This window comes from Pristiophorus japonicus, chromosome 17, assembly GCF_044704955.1.
Source record: "Pristiophorus japonicus isolate sPriJap1 chromosome 17, sPriJap1.hap1, whole genome shotgun sequence".
Lineage (NCBI taxonomy): Eukaryota > Metazoa > Chordata > Chondrichthyes > Pristiophoridae > Pristiophorus > Pristiophorus japonicus.
In genome coordinates, this window is record NC_091993.1 from 119,766,439 (window position 1) to 119,766,681 (window position 243).

A 243-nucleotide genomic window follows, 5' to 3' on the forward strand; every position below is an offset into this window, starting at 1 on the left:
GCACAAACTCATGCTGGAGTAAGGTTTCATTGACAGCAGCACACATCTGCGACCACACAAGTGTCATTCTTCATGCAAGAAGCAAGACAATGAACACTAGTGTGCCATTCAACTGGGGAGGGTATCACTAAGTGGTCCTCACTCAGCATGCGCATGTGTAGACTTTCCAGAAGTCATTAGACGCCGATCAGAAGTAGCAGCCAAAGCTGAATGTTCACAGTGCCTTCCTCCCCCAAGACCAAG